The sequence below is a fragment of the Lissotriton helveticus genome, chromosome 2_1 (assembly GCF_964261635.1).
Source record: "Lissotriton helveticus chromosome 2_1, aLisHel1.1, whole genome shotgun sequence".
In the NCBI taxonomy this organism is placed as follows: domain Eukaryota; kingdom Metazoa; phylum Chordata; class Amphibia; order Caudata; family Salamandridae; genus Lissotriton; species Lissotriton helveticus.
Window position 1 is genome coordinate 1,961,491,011 of NC_136059.1, and position 26,305 is coordinate 1,961,517,315.

The window sequence follows — 26,305 nt, forward strand, 5'->3', positions numbered from 1 at the left end:
AGGACAGGTAAGACGACTGAGGTTCCCTAATCTGACCCGTAATAAGGGAACTACATGTCAGCGGCTCCTATGATGAAATAAAATGCCTCAGAAGGCGCGACCTTCCTTGTCCCGAATTGTCGCAATACCCAAACCAGTAAAATGATCGGAACATCCTCGTATTCCAGGAACGCCCCCTGTTTCGTATCAGCTGCCCCAGACGAGAGTTATAAAACTGTCCCTCACCCCCGGTCATAAGAGATGGGTCTACTTACGCCCTTACCTCAGTTTTCTATGTCCCTAGTTGTTTCCCATAAGACCCCTGTCTTTTCTAATTTAGTAATCAGGCCATAAGAGGCCACGTAGGAACCGGAATGATGTTTTACAAAGTTAAAGGATTAGACCGAAGCGAAGAAAATCATTGCAATGAACACCGTTGAAAGCGAAAAAGGTTTAATTGAAAGGCAAGATGCATTGATAGAATGAAAAAAAAAAAATGTTTTTTCCTATGTTCGTCCCTCAGCAAGATACCTATTAGTACCATATTGATAGCTCACAGCACCCTTTATAAATCTAAAACCCTAGAGAACGGTATAGCTTTGTCAGGCTCGTATTACGAAGGGGGGGTCTCCATCAGATGAACTGTCGTAAACTGTAATAAATAGTTGTGAAGGAAAGTCATAGTAAATCCAACAGGCCCATCATCGGTCATTTATATGTTAGTTGTGAACTCTAATATAACGGACGTTTTCATTTTGTGCCTGGAGCTGGGAGAGAAATGGACTTATGTGATTACCTTCCTCTACCAATTCTCTAAAGACTGTCTTTTCAAACTCATTTTAAGGGTACGACCGTCGGAGGAAAGAAGGACCGGATGTGGGAGCGCGTGGCCTGACTACAGACTATGGAACATCTGCGACATTGGCCAAGGCGAGACCGCGGCAGAAAAGAGCTGCAGGACAAGGCACTATTTCCGACAAAATGAGAGGAAAGGGCTGACCTGATGTCCCTGCTCAATGTTCAAAATGTGTGCCGAAAAAGTCCCCGCTCTCTGAACTCAGTCATGAGCCCGCCTACCTGGAATTCTCCGCCCCCTGGTCTGTTCCCGATCTGGCCCTGCTCCATCCCCCCCCTTTTTTCTCCGACCTACCCTATGGACTACTTACACACTCTTCTTCCACCTGAACTCTTTGACTGCCGACTCCAAAGGACACAGGGCGAAAAGGACCTTTTTGACCGGGAAAGCAAGAAAAAGGTCATGCCCTGCAACGCGGAATCTAGATCAGAGCTGGACCCATATGCTCCACCGCCGGTGCTCCACAGTGCCAACGGAAGACGGAAACCAAAATGCTGAGAACTCACTAACTTCGAACATTCCTTATTTATCGTTTCTACTATGTCTCATTTCTCTCCCAGCCACCAATGTATTGATTATGCAGCAACCAACAATGAACAGAACTCGGATATGTAATAACCTATCAGTTTACATTCCTACCGACTATAAGTAGCTATGAAATGTTTTGTCTGCATTACTATAACTTTCCTGCAAACGAGTTTTTTTCGATAGACCCGCCTCCTAAGATGAGCGATTTTGAAATGTAATGTTTATAGCTCCTTCACCTGAGTTCCTACTTTTTACCTATGACTACCACAATAGACATGAATAGGAAATAGACCAGCAAGATGTCTTGAATATGTTAAAGGGAGGACTGTGGAAAATTAGTACGATTTTGGTAAACATTATCTGCGCCATCTTGCCTTTCCCCCTGATGCCACACTTTTTGTCGTACGCGTCCGCCATTTTAGGTGCCTCGATCAGAATAGCCCTTTTGCATGCCACTGGCCCCCGACGTAGCCCTTCGCCCTCACCAAGCCTGCACGCTGACCAACCCCCCTGCTCGCACCTGCTTTGAGTCATAAACCCCTCTTCAGCGCAGCTCTGCCTCAGAACCCCATCCTGTTCCCAGCGCGACACCTCCCTTCATTCCTTTTCATGGTCCCAGGCCCTTTGATGCCAACCCCCTTTTTCCTGTGTGTGCCCGTTTGTCTTCCTCGTTCCCAGGCCGACACCCAGCTCTGCCGGTACTATTCCTCGCCCCTCCCCGTACAGTAGAAAGCTTCCCTCATCAAAGGACCCCCGAGTTGATCAAAGCCCCCACCCCATGAGATCCGATCGAACCCCCCACATTCCATGAATCGGCGGAATATCCAGCTGCGCGATAATCATCACCTGTTGTGACCGGGGTGGGGACTTCTACTGTAAATGTGTGTGGGAACGGGCCCGAAGGGGAGATTCCGGGAATGTCTTTCCGTACATCAAAGCATTGCCATGAACATGTAATCTATAATAAAGCAATAAAACCTGTATATAAGAGGCCAGGCCTCAGAGATGCAGTTAGAGCACCTCAGAACGATACCTGCTGTCTAACTGTTGTGTTCTCCTCCGGAGAGAATAAACCTTGTTTCCTGCCTTCCCGCCTCCAGCGCCTGCCTCTTCATTGATCAATATTTCATGGGTCTAAGAGGCGATACCGCCGGGCAAATATCGATTGTCCCCTGACCTTAGATTCTACATAGGGACTGACAAGGGTAACCCAGTGTCCAATCTGGAGTGTACCTAAGTACAAGTCATAGCGAATTTAGTGAGAATGTAGATAGACTGGGGCCCTGATTGGCATGATCCCAGTCAGACTAGTCAGGAAACCAGCAAAACACCAGGCAAAAAGTGGGCGTAACAATGCAGTCAGATCCTACCTTTCTACAGTAGGAAAAATAGAAATTGGTGATAGCATTTCATCTGTAATGTTTCCATCACGTTTGGTGATGTACAAAAAGCAGTATACCATTACGTCTGATAAACTCTTCTGAATGGGGGTATATGTATGGTTTGTAGGTTCTCCAAAACCATGCAGTACCCGGAGCCAACAACTGAACTGAAGCTTTGAATGATTTTTAGTTGAGCATGCAGAAATTCATATAGTAAAATACAATGAATGAAAAATGGGGCTAAAGGTGAACTATGCAATTATGTAATGTGCACAGCATACTGAGTTTAGGAGCAGTGGTTATTTGTACACCTCTGAATTAATGGCAATGAAAGCACTCCTGACAGATCGGGAGCGATGTAAATCACCCAAGGATTTAGTTGCTTTTCATCTGGATCCAGTATACAAATTTATAATACAAAAACTCTAAAGCACATTTGGCTTCACAATAAAAATGCTTTTATATGTTGAATAGAATGAGGGATTGAATGTATGTAGCAGGGCAATACACCAAGTACGTTCTGAAGTAAGCCCTGGACCCAAGTGGCCTTGAGTATAGGGTCTGAAATGTCAACGAGTATAGGGTATTAGGACTATTATATTCGTATCCACAATATATAAAATGTTTTAACCATACCCAAAAAAATGCAAATAAAGGTACACGTTGGTTAATTGAGCCACTTTTATTGATTAGGAACCCAGCAGGAACAATATCCAAAGTGCTTCCTGAAATATAGTCGAGCCCATCCTAGTTTTTAGGGACCAGGGTGTGACCCGATGATCAAGCATTCCCCTACTAGAGTTGTTGAGAGTCTCAGATAAAAAGGAAAAAAATATGTTTTCTTTTTTGTGCCAGTAGGGTGCTTTACTAGAGGTTGACTCTATACCTCTAAACACATTAGGTGTGGTATATTCTTTGTGATTTGAGTTTAACTAGGTAGAGTGTATCCAATTCCTCCTGATTAGAAAAGGCCTCTATTCCTTTCTGGATAGAGGGATTTCTTGCAGTACCCCTTTCGGTATTTGGTTTGATAAATGTAAAGTGAAACCATGAATATTATGAAAGGTTAAATGATTACAGAAGGCAAAATATGTGGTTAGTACCATCAATTAGCCGTTTAAATCAAGAATTAGCATGATTTTCAGAATAAAATGCAGGAAATCAATAAGCAGAACCAGTTATAGTTCAACTCTGAAGAATAAATCACAGTCATAAATCGGAGGTCAAACGGACGTGGTGCTGCATCCTGAAAATCAAGGGAGAATGAGACCAACACACCCAAGATGGGGCTTCTTTTATAATGCTTTCTACGATGGGAGTCATATATTCAATAGACTTGTGCAAGACTCAAATAGTTTGAACCAATCACATTAAAGAAAGAATGACACGGTTTCGCAGTTCATATTCTCAAAATTATTCCACAGATTCACATAATGCAGTTCCGATCCCTGGAGCACGTCAGACCCTTACGTTATTAATACAAATACTGTTATTGAATATACAAACAAAACGTTCTCATGAGAATCACAATGTGTAAAAATTCACTCTCAGAGGAACAGTGTGCTGCAATACTCTAAAGGAAAGCAACATTATTCTGTACATGGGAACGTGAGATTACATTTCAAAACTTTGTTTACAAAGTTGCTTGTGTATGCATAGCATGCATGCTGGGTGAAACAGAAGAGAAAAGATGTCTGCGTACTGAAAGAAGGCTGCAAATCGAGGGCTACGTTGACAAATGCCAACACAAATGAAATCAGTTCAACAGTGTTGGGCTTGGCGCTTTTTGAAGGGTCATCCCAGACGTTTTGCCTTTCTCCTATTTTTTACTGAACTAGTTTTTTTTTACCTTAGGACACTTCTCACCTTACCACTCCTAACCAGTGCTAAAGTGCTTGTGCTCTCACCTCTAAACATACTAACACTGGCTTAGCCACCGAGATCAAAATTGACCACAACTATTCATTTCCTTGTTAGCAGTAGTCTGTGTCGGGAGGTGCCTGGCTCCCACTGTCTTTACCACCATCTTGGAAGTGCGTTTTTAGGTCGAGGACCGTAGGCTGCGCTTGCGCAGTTCGGTCCGAAGATTTAATGTTTTTTAGTTAGGGGGCTTGAACCCGCCCCTCTTCTCCATTGGCTGGCCTCGTAAATGCTGGCCAGCCATTGGAGGTGAGGGGCGTCACTCCCTTTAAGCCCCGTCTTTTTCGGATTCGGGGCGTGTTTTTTGCGTTCTTTCTCACCGTGACGTCATCCGTCAGTCAACAAAAAACACGCCCCCGATTCCGAAAATGTCGGAGCTTTGTGGCAGCCATTTCTGCCCGACCGCGTCCGGCCCTTGCACTGCCCGATCCTTCCTGCCGGAGCTAAGACTGCTGCTGGACATGCTGTCCCATCCGCGGCCTGTGCTCGCAGCCCGCGCTGCAGGAGCCCATCCGCCCCGGGAATCACAGGCCTGCCCGCAGCACCCTCTCCGTGGGAAGATGTCAGGCGGGCAGGGCTACATAGATAACTTGATGGCGGACGGCAGCTGCCAGGAGGCCGCCATTGTCGGTTATGTGGACGCCAAATACATGTGGGCATCGCGCCCGGGGGCCTCTTCAAAGACATCACGGTTAGAAGGGAAGGGGGAGCGGCTAGCGATGCGCAGAATAACGGGCTGGGGCAGGCAACGCGCAGAATGTTCTGGAAGGTCTGACTATGGTGGAGGAAGGGGGCAGGCATCCTGCGCACATCGGGAGTGGGGGATGTTTGTTAGGGGGCGTTACAAAAGGAGTCCATGACTGTGCAGTGACAGGTCTCTGCGGTACAGGCTGCGATCTGAGGGGATTTCCAGTCTGATGTAGCGGCGGCCTCTACGTTTGCATTCAGGAGGGGTTGAAGGGTTTAGGGAACTTGGGCTGTATCTAGGGGCTAGGGAGGGTTTCTGTCCTAATGGGCGCTGGTCCCGCTGTCTCCTGTGAGCCCGGTGCCCCCTCGCCACACACCCCGAGACGCGGCTTTGCACCCCCCCCTCTCCTCCAGTGCCAGGAAGAGATTTACAAGGTTGGCGTAGTTGAGGTTCGTGAATGCCGGCGGTGGCCACCGCAGCCTTCTTGTACTGCTCCAAGGTGATTGCAGGCTGTGCGGCCTCCGTGACTAACGGCGCGGCAGCCTCTGACTCTCTGCATTGTCTGCACGGCATCTCCCTTCTGCTGCAAGGCAATGGGAGCAGACGCGGAGTCCTGCCTTATGCAGGCTCCCTTTCACGCCGCTCTCTGCTGCTTTCATACCTAGTCATTGCCATCGAAAGCAGGGAACATTGTATTTTTTATGAACCAAGATAATCATTTTTTCTTCCCAGCACTTAATCCGTTAACGGACAGCTGTCAAATCCCGGGAGATCGTTTATTTTCCTTTCAGTGTCGATCCCGCTCTGTGGTCTACTGTTTAACACTGTCGACCCCCCACAAGTCTGACTGCAGTCAGGATCTGGGATTCTCTGTTCCCTTTAAATATATCGATCTACCTTATTAGCTCGCCTCAACTTCCCACACCCCTTAGTTCCAGTTTGTGATCACATGATGATGCCCTTTCAAGCTTTTGTTCTATACTTGCTGCCCTTAAAGCCGTGTCACTTCCGTATTGGCCACCTCGGCGCTGGGCGGCCAGCAACATTTTAGCGGCTTGCTACTTCCCGCCAGAAATAAACCGCACTACTTGTCTGACTGGTGCCATGACACCGCATGACGTTGGGTCCCAGTTTTCCTTACTACTTTCGATCTTTGCCTTACGACACATTTCACTCGAATCTTCTTAAACGAGACCCAACTTTGAATCTAATTCATTGTGATTTCAATGCCACTCTATGTACAAATGTAGTCAAAACTAGGGCTGACTTGTTAATGCACGTTTCCCAAAGTCTGCTGTAAAACCCTTATTGCGTTGTTAACATCCCAAGTACTTTCCCCACATAAATGTGGTACTTGTCCCAAGATTAGCACCAAATTGATGGCCCACCACAAACTTTAGGTGTGCCAGGGGCATTAAAGTTCACCACTGATTGAACATTCTGTTGGCTTGGCATCAATTTCTTCATCCACAGACTGCAGTTCACATGAGCGCCCATCTACAGTTCATACTACCCTTACCTCAAGGCCAATCAAAACGAGACATTAACTTCCTTATCTCCCAGTGCATGTCTAGACCGCTATGAATCTGTTAGCAGTGTTGCACCCTCTGAGCTAGAAGGCTCCAACTCCACCCATGAACAGTCTTGCAACCCCCAGAAAAGACTGTAAAGGGCAGGTGCAGGGAAACTGACTATTTCTACCCCCTCGCCCATTGTTTACCAACCGGTTGCCAGGATCAATAGAAAGGGATGTGCAATTTCCTAGTGCCAGGTATCTTGTCATCACGGAAAGTGGTCCTAGTCAGTCGGCGAGATCCCCCTGTGTAGTGCCTGCAAGAGAACAAAGACTTTTTCTGCTTTGGTTCTCTGTTGCAGACAGGATCCAGGAACTAGAAAGTCTCTTAATTATTCTTTAGTCCCACGCTCATTAACACCTGTTTCCACATCCGTTCTGCCTGGTACAAACTTAACCTTAACATTTTCTTGAGCATCTTGCCCCACAACAGTTAATCCGACATACTCCATATGGTCATCATTCACATCTACTGTACCTTTACCATCACACTATTAAAGTATAAATATCAACGGACCCTATGTCACAGCAACTTTATTTCCTGACCTACCCTTTTCCTCTTTTGTGCAGGCCTTCTCTGCTATGTTTGATACTACTTATTCCCTCTGCACCTTTATGTGGTCTAATGCTGGATATCTCTGCCATTTGTTCCATAATAACCTGTATGCATTCTTGAAAAACCTACACGTGATGGGAAGCTCCTACTTTGGACATCAGCCTTAAATAACACTAGTCATCTTTGCCGTTACCTTCACTCTGAGCTGAACCAAATTGCGATCTCTCATTCTTCAGTCTTCTTGTCTGTCACTTTGTCATCAATCAATCCAGTGGCGTGGGCTGTCCCCTCCCCTTCAACTGCTACATTTATTCCTTTTCACTATATTATACATTTTTCCAGAGACTCAGCACTACTTTTTAACAGGGGTACCCCTGGCTGAGCAGATGTTCAGTCCAGGCGCAGCTTTTCACATGCTTTTAGTATGTCGGTATGGCTTATCAAAGCCAGCTCCTCCCCCACATTTATGCCCTGAAAGACACATTCAGTATCTCAGTCTTAGATTACTACCATACGCGTTTTCCCTGCATATGCATTTGGCAGACTTAGAAATCCATTAAATCAATCTGCTTCGTAGGTCTTTTTGCCTAGCGGTCCGGATTAATTAATGGGTCAGTGAGACAATAAATGCGGTATGTTATATTATACCCTATCCACCTTGTCGTCTTAGCCCATCAGACATAATGTGCCTAGCACATCAACAAAGGTCTCTTTGCCTCAGTGCACTTAAGTAATGGGATGCATGAGAAACGTAAGCATAACAGCAATACTTCCGTGAGGCAGCATAATTCTTTTGAACCATGCAAAGTCAATTTCCTGTGTACAATACAAAGCGTCTTCGGTTTAGACACGTTCGGCAGTTGACTTGCTTGGCAAAGCCTGCTCCTGCCATTGCTTAGAGATCGTTTCATCTTGGATGAGCTCAGACAGATATTTCTGTCTCGCCATCACCCTACTTGGCTGTATTGGTCTGACTCCTTCGCTGCATTGGCTTCAGAATTTGGTAGTGGCTGCTTGGTGAACTAAGAATCCATTTCATTTGGAAAAAAGGCTTTCACTGCGTACTCTGCATCATCACGAAATGCTTACTTAAAGTATGTTCGCAAAGGCTGTATAATAGTTTACAGCTGTCATTTTTGAAAACCATATTTTTTTGTGTACACAAAAATGAATTCACACATCTAACACATATAGAATAGTTGTCTTTTTTTTTTTTTTAGAGTTCCAGTAAGTCTGCCTTCCTTATTTTTCAGATGTTTCCTGAATGTAGGCATTATGTGCACAGATCTAAACAAGCATGGTAATTTCCAGTATAAATAAAATTGCCCCTTGTGTCACTGAGTTTGAGCCCTCACGCTGTCATCACATGCACAGGGTCACTTGTGCACCCCTTTATCCATCCACTGACTCATTCTTGCTTTCATACTTTTGACATAACCATAATAAAATGCACACAACATATACAAGGTAAACAATTAGAAATAAAGAAAGCAATGAGGCTCGAGGCTTAATGAGGAGGGCCTAGCCATATGGTCATTACATATATCTATCAGTGATGGCATTATGCCTTTAGTTAGCAGAAGCTTGGATCATAAGTGGCTCTGTCTGTGTATGGCTCTGTCTGTGTGTGGCTCTGCCTGTGTGTGTCTCTGTCTGTGTGTAGCTCTGTCTGTGTGTGGCTCAGTGTGTGTGGCTCTGTCTGTGTGTGACTCTGTGTGTGTGTGTGTGGCTGTGTGTGTGTGTGTGGCTCTGTGTGTGGCTATGTGTGTGTGTGGCTGTGTGTGTGTGTGGCTCTGTGTGTGTGTGGCTGTGTGTGTGTGTGTGTGACTCTGTGTGTGTGGCTCTGTGTGTGTGTGTGTGTGTGTGTGTGTGTGTGTGTGGCATTGTGTGTGTGTGTGTGTGGCTCTGTGTGTGGCTCTGTGTGGATAGCTTTTTTTTGTAGGTGGCTCTATGTGTGGGTGGCTCTGTCTGTGTGAGGGTGGCTCTGTGTAGGTGGCTCTATGTGAATGACTCTGTGTGGGTGGCTCTGTATGTGTGAGTGGGTGGCTTTGTGTGTGTGGCTGTTAGACCTGGCATCTTTGGCGTGGTTTCCCCTATCTTTTTGCCTCTACCTCCTGTATTTTTGATGATGTGCTGGATTTCGTTTTTGCTGGTTTAGATGCTTTGGACACTGCCACTGCTGATCAGTGCCAGAGTGTGAGTGCTCCCTATGTAAATTGTTATTCTGATTGGATATACATGTTTGGCATATTTGTATCACCATGAAGTCCCTAGTAAAGTGCACTGGGAGTGCCAGGGCTGGTGATGACAAATGCTACTAGTGGGCCTACAGCACTGATTGTGCCACCCACGGGAGTAGCCCTAAAATGATGTCTCAGGCCTGACACTACAGTGCCTGTGTGCAGTTTAGAACTGCCATGTCCTCCTGGTCAGTGTCCCCACTGACCAGGCCTAACCCTTCCCTGTTTGTGCACATCAGTCACCCCTATGGAAGGCCCAAGGTACCCCCCTGGGCAGGGTGCAGTGTATGTAGAAGGTAGAGCATGTACTAGTACAGGTGACATGCTCTGATAGTGAATGGCAGCCATTTTCGTTTTTCACTATTGTAAGGCTATCTTGCTCCATAGATTAACACGGGGGATGCTGGCTACAGTGGTTAACAGCATTTCTTCCCATAGGAACAAGATAGGACATAAGTATCTAGTATCCCTGAACTCAGAATTTAATAACAAATCTTTTAGGAAAGGTTGTCTTTAAATCCTGTGTTTGAGAACAGCACTTGTAGAAAGTTGCTGTTCTCTTGTCTGACCCTTCTGTGTGCCTGGGCCTGTTTGTGTATTGACTGTCTGGTTTGAGAGTGACAGGGGCTGGGGATTCCCCAGGAGGCTGGCTGAGTCAGCCCTAGGCTGAATGACTGCATTTGCAACTGGAGTGGTGGGAGGAGTTAGCATCTCGGCCTGAATAGGGCTGTGCCTGCCTTCCACAATGCTGGCTCCACCTCCTGCTGGGCGGCTGACGACCCTGCCCCTCACTCTGAAAGGAAAGAAGAAGCCAGCAAAACAAAGTACTCAGGAAACACCCAGAACTGGTTCAGACCGGGCTCAGGGCCCACATGCACAGAGAGAACAAAGACTTTAGGGGTATAAGTACAGGACCCCTGACAACAGAAAATTAGATCATCCTGGAATCAATAAGGAACCTCTGCCAAGGAGAAAGCTGAAACTGAAGAAGGAAGACTGTCCTGCTGTTGCTCTGCTGGACTGACCTGTTGCTTTGCTGCCAAGGAGAGGGGAAGGACTTTGCTGCTGAGCTGTGTCCCCTGTCTTGAAGGAATCTCAAAGGGCCCGACTAGAGCTGGCTCCCTGTTCTGAAGTCCCAGGAACAAAAGGACTTCACCCCCAACTTCCCTGAACTCTGCTGAGAGAGTTCTGTCCTTCCTAGAGTGCTTGATCCAGTTGTGGGGCCTCTGGAAGTTGTACCTGTGCTGGGAAGCTTGAAACTAAGCTTGAGAGACTTTTGAAATTGAAAAGTGTTGCATCGCTCGCTTGTGGAGCACATCCCCGACAGTGCGAGAAGTTTCCCGCCGCTACGAAGGTCGAGATCGTCGCAGAGCCGTCGCATCCTTCGTTTGCGGGACGCACCAGACCGGTGCAGGAAAATCGAACATCGCTGCGAGTGTCGTCGCAGAGCCTGTCGTCGCTGGGTGAGATCACCGCACCGCTTGCTTGCGGACCGCATCACGTCGCTGCGAGCATCGTCGCAGAACCATCGCATTGAGGAGCTGCGAGAGAGAGGATCACCGCCGGACCGCACATCGTCGCCCCGGATATCGTCGCAGCCCCTACGAGATCGTCGCATCGTGCCTTTGCGAGAACAAACTTCCTACGGAACCTACGCACCGGAATCCATACAAGTGGCCTTCCTCCCCATACAGACTGGATTCGTCGCTACACGCCCGCTGCTGCAGCGGGGCCGTCGCATCGCCTCCCCAGGTCTCAGGAGCAACGCATCGCTTGTTTTCCACCGCACCAGCTTCTGCTTTTGGAACTTTGTTGCAACTAAAAGGTACTGTGAGCAAACGTGACCCAACTGTGAACTTTTCACGCATCTGTGGATAATTCTATCGCAACCTAAAGAATTTTAACGCAATCTTAAGAACTCTTTTGAAACCATATTCTGGAACTGTGTATGTTGGATTTTTGTCGTTTTGTCTTGTGTAGTTTAGATTAAATACCTTTATTTTTCTAACCTGTTGTGGAGTCAGTTTGTGGTGTTTTCACTGTGTTACTGTGAGTGTTGGTACAAATACTGCATTGCCTCTGGTTAGCCTAGACTGCTCGTGCCAAGCTACCTAGAGGGTGAGCAGGGGTTATCTCAGAGGGTTATCTCCTTGCCCTGACTAGAAGCAAGGGTCCCTATTTGGACAGTGGTACCTACCTCTGCCAACTAGAGACCCCCAGTTCTAACAGTGGCTCTGTGTGGGTGTAAATGCAATAGGTCATGCATTTGCGAGCGATTAAGCTCTTGGCATTGTAAATGACAATGTCATTTATTTAACGATTAAGCTATTGGCATTGTAAATGACAATGCCATTTAGTTATGATTTAAAAAAAAAATGTCATGAGCAATGCCAATAGGTCTACCTTTAATAATGCCGAGACCATTGCATTGTAAATGCTTGTTTATGTTTATTTGTTACTTTTTCTCATGTTTTATTTCTGCTATGCTTTACTTTACAAGTAGTTATGCTCCATGGGGGGAGCCTGTGATGCATAGTGGGGGTTGCTGAACTCCAGTTTGTGTTCTGTTTGCCCTCCCCTATTGTAGATTTTAAAACGCTCTGAGGAGTGCCTCAGACCATGCCCCCATACACCTCCGATGACAGGCTATAAAGCTGGCCTGTACGCGCATCTGTGCAGCCACCGAGATCGCAATTGACCACAGCTACCAATTTTCTTGTAACCCCTAGTGTGCATCGGGAAGTGCCTGGCTCCCACTGGTTGTCTTTACCGCCATCTTGGAAGTGCATTTTATATATTAATGGGTTACTTTTTCTCATGTTTTATTTCTCTTATGCTTCACTTTACCTGTAGTTATGCTCCACATGGGAACCTGTGACACATAGCGCAGGTTCCTGGACCCAGTTCATGATCTGCATGCCCTCTACTCCTCCAATGCCATGCTATATAGACAGCCTGTCATGCTTAAGGCATGCCCGTCTAAACCCATCCATGCTCGGACCGCGCTCAGTGCCAGTCCCCCTGCCAGTTTCACGGCTGACTGACAGCATAGTCAGATACTCAAAGAACGCACTACTCAGTCTTAATCTTCCAGGTAAGACCTGCACCGGCACCCAGTTAGATCCACAATATGTTGATAATGTTCTGCAATGCCCTGCATGTAAGTTAACTCACCATTTTCACCACTCAATCCCTTCACTCCCATACACTGAGAAACAGAGCTACCAATAAACAACTCTTAGGTACAGTGGCACCCTCATTAATGCCAGATTCTTGGTAAAAAACTGAATTAAGTTTGCTGAAATCACAAAGTCTCAGGGCCTAAAATTGGCCTTTATCACTGAAACCTGGGCCGATGCCACCCCGGACCCGGATTTTATTTTGACACTACCTAAGGGTTTCACTGTATTTAGACAAGAACGCGCAGGGAAAAGAGGTGATGGTCTTGCTATCTTTTATCACAATCATTTCAGAACCTCCTTTAAAGCTATTTCCATTGCCCAGAGCTGTGAAGCCTTAGGCTTTAAGATCGAACTCAGCAGCCATTATTCGTTTGATGGACTGTTACTCTATCGCTCCCCAGGATCCAAAGCTGAATTCAATCATACCATCAGTAACATGGTGGAACAGAAAGTCAACTCATCAGATTTTACTATTCTTGGGGACTTTAACTACTATTTGTAAAATCCTTTAGATAAAGACTCTAACAACTTGATAGATCTAATAGCTAGTGTGGCACTAGTGTTGGAACGAAAATGTTTACTTTTAGAATTGTACAAATTAAGTTAGCATTTGCTGCACCATTTTGTATTAGGCGCCATTTTGAGCCATGATCGAAACTAACTTCTGCCTCACCAGAAAGCGGCTGCCAATGTGTCCTCTGTACATGTATTTCTTCAAGGCTGAGTCTGCCGTGCTATGAATAGAATGTTTTATTAGTGCATACCTTTCTGACTAGAAAGGCCCGCTCCCACCGCTCAGAGCGGTGAGGGCAGGCAGAGTAACCTTGAATCCAGGATAGTGTGTGCCCAGTCCCAGGATTGTAACTCATCTTTGTGTATCTCCTTTGTTCATTAGTTCCCAACTGGAAAAATCCAGTCTGGGCGTGACTTTAGGGGTACTGGAAATATATTTTATGCCTCAGCATGTTGTCTGAGGCCAGTCTCCTCTGCAGCAATCCAAGGAAGCTGGTCAGACTGGATTCCGCTTGATTGTATGACTAATAAATCACTTTGGTTTGTATTCTCTAGTGTCTGACCGACTCTTCATTTGTATGGAAGGCTGAGAGGTGTTCGCGAGTGATCCGGGGGGCCCTAATCGGGTCACTTCCTTCACTAGTACAGGTAGTTCAGGGTCCCACACCAAATGCAAGACATTTACTAGATGTAATTTTTATGGACAATTTACAGCTTGAATGGCTATTGTCCTTTCCCCTGACTTAGTCAAACTATAGGACAGTCATGTTTGAAATAGGGTAAGTATTGATTGAATTGAATACTAACCATCATATTGTACCTTCAATTCGGTGTCCCTGGCATATTCTTAATGATGAGCAGTTAGCTCAGACGATACTAGAGAATATGTTGGATGCTGATACTGCCATTGAATGTTACAGTCAGTGGCTGGAAACCTTGTTAAACCAGTTGGCCTCATTGAAAAGTCATCATAATCTTCAGCATAATCCATCTGAGCCCTGGTTTAACGAAACTCTACTACTTCAAAAACATTAATGTCGGAGATTAGAATGAAAATGGAGATTAGATTACAAGATAGATGACCAAGAAAACTATAAAGACACTATGCAAACCTATGAAAAGTTAATTCAAGCTGAAAAGGTTCGCCACTTTACCATCAAAATTGAAGCTGCAGAAGAATCATCAAACGAAGTGTTTGCACCAGGAAAAAAAAACTCTCTCAGCTCCCAGAAGCAAAAAATCCCATGATCAACCAACAGTTTTGTAATAAACTGGTGTATTTTTTTTCAAGGAAAAGCAAAATCTTTATATGACTCCTTCCTAGCAACGAGTCAAACTCATAGCCTGACACCAAGCCAAGAAAAGCCAGGTCCTCTTTTAGGTACAAGGTCAATGAGGAATACATCGAGTATGAAACCTCACACTGAGGCAGCAATGGTTAACTACTGCTACTCATCGGTGAGTTCTCCCCATAATATGAAAGTTGACACCTTATCTCACTTTTCTGCTTTGTCAGTATATCAAATACAAAAACTCCTCACACAAGTTAAACCAGGGAACATATGTCCCCCCAGAAATATTCATATGCCACTTGAGGTCTTAGCTCTCTACCTCACATGCATCTTTAACAACTCACTTAGCACAGGATAATTACCAAGAGAGTGGAAGGTAGATGCGGTCCTCGCACGTGGGAAATAATCCAATTTAGATACAGGTGACCTCAACAACTATAGCCAATCTACCATTTGTCATTTCAGCCAAGGTAGTGGAAATCAATAAGGAGATGACCAACTTCATAAATGCTAATCAGATACTGAATCCCACTCAGTTTGGATGCCATAGTCATCCCAGCACAGAGCTTGCATTGATTACTGCCACCGAGGATATCAGACATGCTATAGATGTCAGGGGAAATGTGGCCCTGATCCTACTGGCTCTTTCGGCTGCATACTATACTGTCAACCACACTTGTTGACCGGCTTACCTCTGATGGAATCAAGGATAAATCTTTAGATTTCTTTACATCTTTTCCAACAGATCGAGTCCAAGCAGTGAACCTAGGAGATTTTGTGTCACCATCTTTTTCGCTGCCATGCAGGGTGCCACGGGGTCCTCTTTGAGCCCAACACTTTTTAATCTATATTTCACCCCACTAACATCACTGATTAAATCCCATGGGTTTGCCTTAATTTCCTATGCTGATGATACGCAGATCATTGTGTCGATAACTGGTAATTCAGATACCACTGCAGTCAAATTTAATGACTGCAGGCGGGAAATAGGCAACTGGATGGGGGATAATTGCCTTGAATTAAATTATTCTAAAATGGAGCTCCTGCTATTTGGGAATAACCATTCCTTTTGGTCTCCAAATTGATGGCCTCAGGAGCTTTGTGCCCTTCTCACATCAAGCTCTAAGGTGAAAAACTTGGGGGTGATTTTTGACACCAAACTATCTTTTGGTTTAAATTTGTTTTATTGGTTTCAGAGAAAAACAAGAATGTTGCATTGCAGTATTGAGTCAGCGAGAGAATACAAATGGCAGTCTGAAGTAACCATTTGACATAAAGCTGCACATAACCTGCAAGGGCTTTCGGGCCCCACAATTGTCCTCGGGTTGTATCGTTATAATGACCTGTGGATCTGAACAAGGATCTCTCGTAAACCCACACTAAGGATAACAAAGCCAACAACCCCCCCCCATCCCCACCACCCCCCCACCCCAACCAGTGTGCCAATGTGTGTGAGTTAGATGGAGCGCGAGCGTGTAGCGCTCACGGTGCCTCCGTCTCGGGTTCTGTGGAGGCATGAATGGCATCAGTTAGGCGTAGTAGGCGGAGGTATCTTGGGCACGTTATCCAAACTATCTTTTGAAGGCCAGATAAACCACATCACTTCATCATGCTTTTACATTCTGAAACTTCTTAGAAAGGTTCTGCCTTATATTTTACCGACACTACAAAAGACTGTAGTCGCTGCCCTTATCACATCCAAACTTGATTATTGTAATGGATTATTAACATTCAAAAGCGCTTTCAGAATAAAGTTCACACACTTCAAAATGCAGCAGCATGTTTGCTGCTCGGCATTCCCAGACACAATTCTGTATCCCAAGTGCTGGGTCAGTTACACTGGCTCACCATTTGTAAACGGATCGAGTTTAAGATTCTTTGCATAGGCTTCAAGTATCTACATGGCCTTGGTCCAGAGTATCTAGAACAAAGATTTCAACTATACATCTCCACAAGATCTCTTTGCTCCTCCTTTAGTGGAAATTTGATTGTCCCTAAAATCAGAAAAGCTACTTGGGTTGAAAAGAGCTTAGTAGCCTGCACAGCAAACCTGTGGAACTCACTCCCCTTAGAACTTAAGAATAAATCAAATCTCTTGGGATTTCAGAAAAGTTTGAAGACTTTGCTATTCAACAAGTGGTACTATTTTTCTGACTCTCCTGTATGATGTTCCTCTCCTGGCTGTCTTAGCGCCTAGATACCCCTGGGTGAGAGCAGCACTATGAGACTGTCTGGCTGCCGTCTCGTGCAGGGGAGATTTGTTGCCTAGTGTTAGCGCTTCCCCGTTGGATGAGACCTACTTTTCCATGGTCTCTTGCGGGGAGCCTTATTGCTTGATCACTGTTCTTTGGCTGTAATTCTGGGCATTGGAGTTTCGCTGTCCACACAATGGATGTTTACGTAACATTGCCATATCGTTTGCCAACTCAGAACTGCAGCATCTTATTTTGTGCACTATTTAAAAGAACTTGAACATCTTATACTGCCACTGTTAAGGATCATTACCACTGCCTGTTGTTATTTATGTTTAATCTTGGTTGTTCTCTATATATGTTCTATCCCAGGAGAGAGGTGGAAACTAGGGTGTCATACCAGTCGGGTCTAAAAAAACTCCAGAAACACACAGATATTCAAGGGTAGGTAGGGAGCTTATGCAAATGTATAATGGTTCCTGATGTTAGTAGATGTATCTTACGTATGTCCTTTTGTTCTCCATCAGAGTTGTAAGGACCCAGTATTCACCCTACTCTCTTCTGGCATCAAAAGAATACTTATTTTCCTTTACAGGTAGGAAGTGTAGTCTTTAGTGTTACTGGTAGTGGGAGACATGGGGTATAGGAAAGGCCGATACATGAAAAGATACTTACAGTGTGTCCCTTTATATTTTGTCTTACACAGATCTCCCTCCCTGCTGTTCCCATCCTTTCCTTCCCTCACTTGATTATCCCAACAGTCTGTGTATATATATATATATATGTATATATATATATAAAGGTGTCTCCATCAGTTTCCCCGCTTGTGGCCTCATTTCTTCAATTGAAGGATCGGATTCTCATGTTGTAGCGCGGTTTCCAGAGACGCGCTTCTGAGGTCCCCGCAGCGTTAAGACGGCCTTGGCACACCCTGGTTCCCGTTTCGACGGATCATTTTGTCTCCAAGTGATTGGAATTGCCACGGCCCACCAGCAAGCTCGGAAGAGATTTGAATGCGGTGTAGAAATCATTCGATTTCTCATTGGGCAAGGAGGATTCCCACCGAGTCCCCGCAGAAGATTAAACCCGGAGGCTTGAGGGTTGCTGCGGTCAGGGGACGCAAGGAGACACCCAGAAATCGGCAGGATACATAGGGAATCATAAATCTTGTTGACACTCGAGCCACCCCCGCCACATCCAGCTAGCCGGAAACATTGATTTCTGGGACTTGCAGGCACTGTTCCACTGACAGCCTGCAGACACGAGAGTGATTGACACTTACCTGGGGGGTGGAGCCTGTTTTTCCGCCACAGGAACAGGAAAGACTTTTAAATCGCAACAGACACACGAACCCTGAACATACCGCTGGCGCTGAGGAAGGCTACAAAGATGCCGAAATGCATTCGCCAAACAACGAGGGTTATTCTGCTCAATAAAGGTGTCTCCATCAGTTTCCCCGCTTGTGGCCTCATTTCTTCAATTGAAGGATCGGATTCTCATATATATATATATATATATATATATATATATATATATATAGTTCAGACTTGGGGCCGTCGAGTGGTGGACCCCATTTGAGCATCAGCACAATCCCGAAATTCTGCAAAGAGGAGCCTGACACTGTGTGTCCAGCAGAGAGAAGAACGCATTCCAACGTTCATCTTCCCAGATTGGTTCCTGATAGAATGTGAAGCCCCTAAAATAAAAATAAATAAAAAATGTTCTTGTCCCGCCCAGGCAGCATGGTGTATGGTTCTTTTGACGTTTCTGCTCTTAACGACACCTTGAGGGATCTCCAAAGACAGGTAGAGTTGGCGCAAGTGGAGAACCAAACTTTACAGTCACATGTAATAGGGATGCCCCAAAGGTTAGATCAAGTACAGAATGGGGGGGCTGACTCTGGATCTTGCAAAAAAAACATGAATGTCGGAGATTAGAATGAAAATGGAGATTAGATTACAAGATAGATGACCAAGAAAACTATAAAGACACTATGCAAACCTATAAAAAGTTAATTCAAGCTGAAAAGGTTCGCCACTTTACCATCAAAATTGAAGCTGCAAAAGAATAATCAAACGAAGTGTTTGCACCAGGAAAAAAAACCTCTCTCAGCTCCCAGAAGCAAAAAATCCCATGATCAACCAACAGTTTTGTAATAAACTGGTGTATTTTTTTTCAAGGAAAAGTAAAATCTTTATATGACTCCTTCCTAGCAACGAGTCAAACTCATAGCCTGACACCAAGCCAAGAAAAGCCAGGTCCTCTTTTAGGTACAAGGTCCATGAGGAATACATCGAGTATGAAACCTCACACTGAGGCAGCAATGGTTAACTACTGCTGCTCATCGGTGAGTTCTCCCCATAATATGAAAGTTGACACCTTATCTCACTTTTCTGCTTTGTCAGTATATCAAATACAAAAACTCCTCACACAAGTTAAACCAGGGAACATATGTCCCCCCAGAAATATTCATATGCCACTTGAGGTCTTAGCTCTCTACCTCACATGCATCTTTAACAACTCACTTAGCACAGGATAATTACCAAGAGAGTGGAAGGTAGATGCGGTCCTCGCACGTGGGAAATAATCCAATTTAGATGCAGGTGACCTCAACAACTATAGCCAATCTACCATTTGTCATTTCAGCCAAGGTAGTGGAAATCAATAAGGAGATGACCAACTTCATAAATGCTAATCAGATACTGAATCCCACTCAGTTTGGATGCCATAGTCATCCCAGCACAGAGCTTGCATTGATTACTGCCACCGAGGATATCAGACATGCTATAGATGTCAGGGGAAATGTGGCCCTGATCCTACTGGCTCTTTCGGCTGCATACTATACTGTCAACCACACTTGTTGACCGGCTTACCTCTGATGGAATCAAGGATAAATCTTTAGATTTCTTTACATCTTTTCCAACAGATCGAGTCCAAGCAGTGAACCTAGGAGATTTTGTGTCACCATCTTTTTCGCTGCCATGCAGGGTGCCACGGGGTCCTCTTTGAGCCCAACACTTTTTAATCTATATTTCACCCCACTAACATCACTGATTAAATCCCATGGGTTTGCCTTAATTTCCTATGCTGATGATACGCAGATCATTGTGTCGATAACTGGTAATTCAGATACCACTGCAGTCAAATTTAATGACTGCAGGCGGGAAATAGGCAACTGGATGGGGGATAATTGCCTTGAATTAAATTATTCTAAAATGGAGCTCCTGCTATTTGGGAATAACCATTCCTTTTGGTCTCCAAATTGATGGCCTCAGGAGCTTTGTGCCCTTCTCACATCAAGCTCTAAGGTGAAAAACTTGGGGGTGATTTTTGACACCAAACTATCTTTTGGTTTAAATTTGTTTTATTGGTTTCAGAGAAAAACAAGAATGTTGCATTGCAGTATTGAGTCAGCGAGAGAATACAAATGGCAGTCTGAAGTAACCATTTGACATAAAGCTGCACATAACCTGCAAGGGCTTTCGGGCCCCACAATTGTCCTCGGGTTGTATCGTTATAATGACCTGTGGATCTGAACAAGGATCTCTCGTAAACCCACACTAAGGATAACAAAGCCAACAACCCCCCCCCATCCCCACCACCCCCCCACCCCAACCAGTGTGCCAATGTGTGTGAGTTAGATGGAGCGCGAGCGTGTAGCGCTCACGGTGCCTCCGTCTCGGGTTCTGTGGAGGCATGAATGGCATCAGTTAGGCGTAGTAGGCGGAGGTATCTTGGGCACGTTATCCAAACTATCTTTTGAAGGCCAGATAAACCACATCACTTCATCATGCTTTTACATTCTGAAACTTCTTAGAAAGGTTCTGCCTTATATTTTACCGACACTACAAAAGACTGTAGTCGCTGCCCTTATCACATCCAAACTTGATTATTGTAATGGATTATTAACATTCAAAAGCGCTTTCAGAATAAAGTTCACACACTTCAAAATGCAGCAGCATGTTTGCTGCTCGGCATTCCCAGACACAATTCTGTATCCCAAGTGCTGGGTCAGTTACACTGGCTCACCATTTGTAAACGGATCGAGTTTAAGATTCTTTGCATAGGCTTCAAGTATCTACATGGCCTTGGTCCAGAGTATCTAGAACAAAGATTTCAACTATACATCTCCACAAGATCTCTTTGCTCCTCCTTTAGTGGAAATTTGATTGTCCCTAAAATCAGAAAAGCTACTTGGGTTGAAAAGAGCTTAGTAGCCTGCACAGCAAACCTGTGGAACTCACTCCCCTTAGAACTTAAGAATAAATCAAATCTCTTGGGATTTCAGAAAAGTTTGAAGACTTTGCTATTCAACAAGTGGTACTATTTTTCTGACTCTCCTGTATGATGTTCCTCTCCTGGCTGTCTTAGCGCCTAGATACCCCTGGGTGAGAGCAGCACTATGAGACTGTCTGGCTGCCGTCTCGTGCAGGGGAGATTTGTTGCCTAGTGTTAGCGCTTCCCCGTTGGATGAGACCTACTTTTCCATGGTCTCTTGCGGGGAGCCTTATTGCTTGATCACTGTTCTTTGGCTGTAATTCTGGGCATTGGAGTTTCGCTGTCCACACAATGGATGTTTACGTAACATTGCCATATCGTTTGCCAACTCAGAACTGCAGCATCTTATTTTGTGCACTATTTAAAAGAACTTGAACATCTTATACTGCCACTGTTAAGGATCATTACCACTGCCTGTTGTTATTTATGTTTAATCTTGGTTGTTCTCTATATATGTTCTATCCCAGGAGAGAGGTGGAAACTAGGGTGTCATACCAGTCGGGTCTAAAAAAACTCCAGAAACACACAGATATTCAAGGGTAGGTAGGGAGCTTATGCAAATGTATAATGGTTCCTGATGTTAGTAGATGTATCTTACGTATGTCCTTTTGTTCTCCATCAGAGTTGTAAGGACCCAGTATTCACCCTACTCTCTTCTGGCATCAAAAGAATACTTATTTTCCTTTACAGGTAGGAAGTGTAGTCTTTAGTGTTACTGGTAGTGGGAGACATGGGGTATAGGAAAGGCCGATACATGAAAAGATACTTACAGTGTGTCCCTTTATATTTTGTCTTACACAGATCTCCCTCCCTGCTGTTCCCATCCTTTCCTTCCCTCACTTGATTATCCCAACAGTCTGTGTATATATATATATATATATATATATATATATATATATATATATATATATATATATATGTATGTATATATATATATAAAGGTGTCTCCATCAGTTTCCCCGCTTGTGGCCTCATTTCTTCAATTGAAGGATCGGATTCTCATGTTGTAGCGCGGTTTCCAGAGACGCGCTTCTGAGGTCCCCGCAGCGTTAAGACGGCCTTGGCACACCCTGGTTCCCGTTTCGACGGATCATTTTGTCTCCAAGTGATTGGAATTGCCACGGCCCACCAGCAAGCTCGGAAGAGATTTGAATGCGGTGTAGAAATCATTCGATTTCTCATTGGGCAAGGAGGATTCCCACCGAGTCCCCGCAGAAGATTAAACCCGGAGGCTTGAGGGTTGCTGCGGTCAGGGGACGCAAGGAGACACCCAGAAATCGGCAGGATACATAGGGAATCATAAATCTTGTTGACACTCGAGCCACCCCCGCCACATCCAGCTAGCCGGAAACATTGATTTCTGGGACTTGCAGGCACTGTTCCACTGACAGCCTGCAGACACGAGAGTGATTGACACTTACCTGGGGGGTGGAGCCTGTTTTTCCGCCACAGGAACAGGAAAGACTTTTAAATCGCAACAGACACACGAACCCTGAACATACCGCTGGCGCTGAGGAAGGCTACAAAGATGCCGAAATGCATTCGCCAAACAACGAGGGTTATTCTGCTCAATAAAGGTGTCTCCATCAGTTTCCCCGCTTGTGGCCTCATTTCTTCATTTGAAGGATCGGATTCTCATATATATATATATATATATATATATATATATATATATATATAGTTCAGACTTGGGGCCGTCGAGTGGTGGACCCCATTTGAGCATCAGCACAATCCCGAAATTCTGCAAAGAGGAGCCTGACACTGTGTGTCCAGCAGAGAGAAGAACGCATTCCAACGTTCATCTTCCCAGATTGGTTCCTGATAGAATGTGAAGCCCCTAAAATAAAAATAAATAAAAAATGTTCTTGTCCCGCCCAGGCAGCATGGTGTATGGTTCTTTTGACGTTTCTGCTCTTAACGACACCTTGAGGGATCTCCAAAGACAGGTAGAGTTGGCGCAAGTGGAGAACCAAACTTTACAGTCACATGTAATAGGGATGCCCCAAAGGTTAGATCAAGTACAGAATGGGGGGGCTGACTCTGGATCTTGCAAAAAAAACATGAATGTCGGAGATTAGAATGAAAATGGAGATTAGATTACAAGATAGATGACCAAGAAAACTATAAAGACACTATGCAAACCTATAAAAAGTTAATTCAAGCTGAAAAGGTTCGCCACTTTACCATCAAAATTGAAGCTGCAAAAGAATAATCAAACGAAGTGTTTGCACCAGGAAAAAAAACCTCTCTCAGCTCCCAGAAGCAAAAAATCCCATGATCAACCAACAGTTTTGTAATAAACTGGTGTATTTTTTTTCAAGGAAAAGTAAAATCTTTATATGACTCCTTCCTAGCAACGAGTCAAACTCATAGCCTGACACCAAGCCAAGAAAAGCCAGGTCCTCTTTTAGGTACAAGGTCCATGAGGAATACATCGAGTATGAAACCTCACACTGAGGCAGCAATGGTTAACTACTGCTGCTCATCGGTGAGTTCTCCCCATAATATGAAAGTTGACACCTTATCTCACTTTTCTGCTTTGTCAGTATATCAAATACAAAAACTCCTCACACAAGTTAAACCAGGGAACATATGTCTCCCCAGAAATATTCATATGCCACTTGAGGTCTTAGCTCTCTACCTCACATGCATCTTTAACAACTCACTTAGCACAGGATAATTACCAAGAGAGTGGAAGGTAGATGCGGTCCTCGCACGTGGGAAATAATCCAATTTAGATGCAGGTGACCTCAACAACTATAGCCAATCTACCATTTGTCATTTCAGCCAAGGTAGTGGAAATCAATAAGGAGATGACCAACTTCATAAATGCTAATCAGATACTGAATCCCACTCAGTTTGGATGCCATAGTCATCCCAGCACAGAGCTTGCATTGATTACTGCCACCGAGGATATCAGACATGCTATAGATGTCAGGGGAAATGTGGCCCTGATCCTACTGGCTCTTTCGGCTGCATACTATACTGTCAACCACATTTGTTGGCCGGCTTACCTCTGATGGAATCAAGGATAAATCTTTAGATTTCTTTACATCTTTTCCAACAGATCGAGTCCAAGCAGTGAACCTAGGAGATTTTGTGTCACCATCTTTTTCGCTGCCATGCAGGGTGCCACGGGGTCCTCTTTGAGCCCAACACTTTTTAATCTATATTTCACCCCACTAACATCACTGATTAAATCCCATGGGTTTGCCTTACTTTCCTATGCTGATGATACGCAGATCATTGTGTCGATAACTGGTAATTCAGATACCACTGCAGTCAAATTTAATGACTGCAGGCGGGAAATAGGCAACTGGATGGGGGATAATTGCCTTGAATTAAATTATTCTAAAATGGGGCTCCTGCTATTTGGGAATAACCATTCCTTTTGGTCTCCAAATTGATGGCCTCAGGAGCTTTGTGCCCTTCTCACATCAAGCTCTAAGGTGAAAAACTTGGGGGTGATTTTTGACACCAAACTATCTTTTGGTTTAAATTTGTTTTATTGGTTTCAGAGAAAAACAAATATGTTGCATTGCAGTATTGAGTCAGCGAGAGAATACAAATGGCAGTCTGAAGTAACCATTTGACATAAAGCTGCACATAACCTGCAAGGGCTTTCGGGCCCCACAATTGTCCTCGGGTTGTATCGTTATAATGACCTGTGGATCTGAACAAGGATCTCTCGTAAACCCACACTAAGGATAACAAAGCCAACAACCCCCCCCATCCCCACCACCCCCCCACCCCAACCAGTGTGCCAATGTGTGTGAGTTAGATGGAGCGCGAGCGTGTAGCGCTCACGGTGCCTCCGTCTCGGGTTCTGTGGAGGCATGAATGGCATCAGTTAGGCGTAGTAGGCGGAGGTATCTTGGGCAAGTTATCCAAACTATCTTTTGAAGGCCAGATAAACCACATCACTTCATCATGCTTTTACATTCTGAAACTTCTTAGAAAGATTCTGCCTTATATTTTACCGACACTACAAAAGACTGTAGTCGCTGCCCTTATCACATCCAAACGTGATTATTGTAATGGATTATTAACATTCAAAAGCGCTTTCAGAATAAAGTTCACACACTTCAAAATGCAGCAGCATGTTTGCTGCTCGGCATTCCCAGACACAATTCTGTATCCCAAGTGCTGGGTCAGTTACACTGGCTCACCATTTGTAAACGGATCGAGTTTAAGATTCTTTGCATAGGCTTCAAGTATCTACATGGCCTTGGTCCAGAGTATCTAGAACAAAGATTTCAACTATACATCCCCACAAGATCTCTTTGCTCCTCCTTTAGTGGAAATTTGATTGTCCCTAAAATCAGAAAAGCTACTTGGGTTGAAAAGAGCTTAGTAGCCTGCACAGCAAACCTGTGGAACTCACTCCCCTTAGAACTTAAGAATAAATCAAATCTCTTGGGATTTCAGAAAAGTTTGAAGACTTTGCTATTCAACAAGTGGTACTATTTTTCTGACTCTCCTGTATGATGTTTCTCTCCTGGCTGTCTTAGCGCCTAGATACCCCTGGGTGAGAGCAGCACTATGAGACTGTCTGGCTGCCGTCTCGTGCAGGGGAGATTTGTTGCCTAGTGTTAGCGCTTCCCCGTTGGATGAGACCTACTTTTCCATGGTCTCTTGCGGGGAGCCTTATTGCTTGATCACTGTTCTTTGGCTGTAATTCTGGGCATTGGAGTTTCGCTGTCCACACAATGGATGTTTACGTAACATTGCCATATCGTTTGCCAACTCAGAACTGCAGCATCTTATTTTGTGCACTATTTAAAAGAACTTAAACATCTTATACTGCCACTGTTAAGGATCATTACCACTGCCTGTTGTTATTTATGTTTAATCTTGGTTGTTCTCTATATATGTTCTATCCCAGGAGAGAGGTGGAAACTAGGGTGTCATACCAGTCGGGTCTAAAAAAACTCCAGAAACACACAGATATTCAAGGGTAGGTAGGGAGCTTATGCAAATGTATAATGGTTCCTGATGTTAGTAGATGTATCTTACGTATGTCCTTTTGTTCTCCATCAGAGTTGTAAGGACCCAGTATTCACCCTACTCTCTTCTGGCATCAAAAGAATACTTATTTTCCTTTACAGGTAGGAAGTGTAGTCTTT